Source organism: Primulina eburnea, chromosome 1 (assembly GCF_022965805.1).
Source record: "Primulina eburnea isolate SZY01 chromosome 1, ASM2296580v1, whole genome shotgun sequence".
NCBI classification, from domain to species: Eukaryota; Viridiplantae; Streptophyta; class Magnoliopsida; order Lamiales; family Gesneriaceae; genus Primulina; species Primulina eburnea.
In genome coordinates, this window is record NC_133101.1 from 20,357,733 (window position 1) to 20,360,333 (window position 2,601).

Below are 2,601 nucleotides of genomic sequence, written 5' to 3' on the forward strand. Positions count from 1 at the left end.
TAAATGTTAGATTGTTAGATCATAATATTGCATTTAGAACAACCGGTAGAGCCACGCCATCGTCTAAATGAAATATATGATATAATTATATAAATATATATATAAATATACATATATATATATAATATAACAATTATAATAATTGATGAAATATTTATTGTATCAAAATTAAACAACAAGTCAAGATAACCACTTCAATGATATCAAGCATTTGATGTAAAGTGATAGCAACAAATAATTCATTTTTATACCTACTGTTAAGAAATGATATTTCAGGAATTTTGGTGTATCACAAATTAGAAATCAACCGCGGTTGGAAATTCTCAACCGCTAATTTTCAACCGCTTATTCTTTAGATTTCAGCCGGTTCATTTAAGAGACTTACTTATTGCTAAACGACATTCTCTGACCGGCTGTATGCATTCAAATTCTCGAAGTCAACGATCTCACATCAATTCCAAGAAAGATGTGCATTTATATCTCTTTCCTAGAAAGGACGATCAGAGACAGTCTTCATGAACTAAAGATATATGCACAGTCGCCTAAAGTAGTAAACCTCAAGTAAAGAGCCTCAAATTCATGATAAGCAAAAGGAAGATTTAAATGTGGACATTTATTGCTCATAAATATGAAAGCGACTTGTCTGTTTCAGGAGCTCAGGTTTACGTTAACAAGTACTTTCTGACCGTTAGATCTTTTAGCTATATCATCTGGGAGGAATGCAAGTTATTCGTGGGCAAGCTACACAACTCTAACACTGATTGAAAGAAGTCTTTCAGCTTGCCTTCACAGAGATCTTTGAGCGCTTTCACAGTTTACATTTTCATTATCGCTCTTCTGCACGCAGCTCCATAGTCACATATTTGATCATTTAAGGATCTTTTCGTGCTACCAAAACAAACTACTATTCTATCAATAACCTGCGGTTATTTGATTAAAGTTTGGAAGTCTGGTGAACTGAGAGTTCTTAAATCCAGAAGTGTAAAGTGATCACTAGGAGTTCCAATACAGGCAATGGAATAAGTCCTGATTGGATTGGGCTGTTACAAACGATTTGTAAAGTCAAAGTCTTTTAGTGGAATCCTTCCTACCAAAGGAAGAAGGGGTGACGTAGTAGTATTCAATCTCCGAACATCCATAAAAATATTGTGTCTCTTATCTTGTGCAAACTGTTATCTGTTATTCGTATCCTTGTTGTTTAGATTGTCAAATATTTAAGAAATATCTGTCAAAAGGAAGTGAACCGTCTTCCGCACACTTTAGTGGTTCACCTCTTTCGACCGTTTGAAAAGGAAGCATTTCGAACCGCCTAAAAAACGGTTGAAAATACATTTTAAAGAAGAAAATGTGAAAGAGTTCATTCACCCCCCTCTTAACTCTTTCTCGATCCTAACAATTGGTATCAGAGCGGGTTCTTCTCAAACATTGATATCTCTTGAATAATATGGCATCTTTCAACAAAATCCCTATGTTTTCCAAAGAAGATTATGATGATTGGAAAATTCGTATGCAGGCACATCTGGCAGCACAGGATGACGATATGTGGTTTGTAATTACTGATGGACCAATGAAGATAATGAAAGCAAACACAGCTGTTGGTATAACTGAAGGTGCTCTTCAAATGATAGAGAAGCACAGATCTGAATGGACCGCTGAAGATAAAAAGAAAGCAAACTTAGACAACGTTGCAAAAGATATTCTCTATAAGACTCTGGATAAGAACATGTTCGCCAAAATCAAGACTTGCTCCACTGCAAAAGAAATATGGGAAAAACTCACTCAACTGTGCGAAGGAAATGATCAGACCAAAGAGAACAAACTGACAGTGGCTATTCAAAAATTCGACAATGCAAAGATGAAGCAAGGAGAAACTCTTGCAGAATTTGATGAGCGATTCAGCAGCATTATCATCGAACTCACCTCACTTGGAAAAGAGTACTCCAACAGAGAAATTGCTTTAAAAGTCATGAGAGCTCTTCCCAGAGAATGGGATGTGAAAACTATAGCCATGCGAGAATCCAAAGATCTAAACAAACTGGAATTACCTGATCTATTTGCTGATCTCAAAGCATATGAATTTGAGCTAGGGATACGAACCGAAGAAGATCCGTCCACAACCCAACAAACAAAGGCCTTGGCAGCGGCTACAGTGACTCTTCCGGTCGAAGAGTCCACAAGTAAGAAATCGGCTGAGCAACTAAGCAATGAAGCCATGTCTCTATTTGTTAAAAAATTTGGTAAATTTATGCGTAAAAATCAGTCTCAAATGAATAAACCTTATTTTAAAAAGGACCATACTGAGGATGGTCAAGGTTGTTTTAACTGTGGAAAGAAGGGACATTTTATTGCAGAATGCAATAAGCCAAAGAAGGATGAAAAGAAACAGGAGAATAGAAGACGGTTCAAAAACGACAAGAAATTCATCAAGAAAAAGAATCAGAAAATTTTGGTTGCAGAAGAAGACAAAGGCAAATGGGCTGAAACAGAGTCAGAAAAGTCTTCTTCTGAAGAATCTTCGAGTGAAAGTGAAGACGAAAGAGTTGAATGTCTTATGGCCAAGGAAGATCAAGAAGCTACTGATTAAATGGTATTTGATTTTAA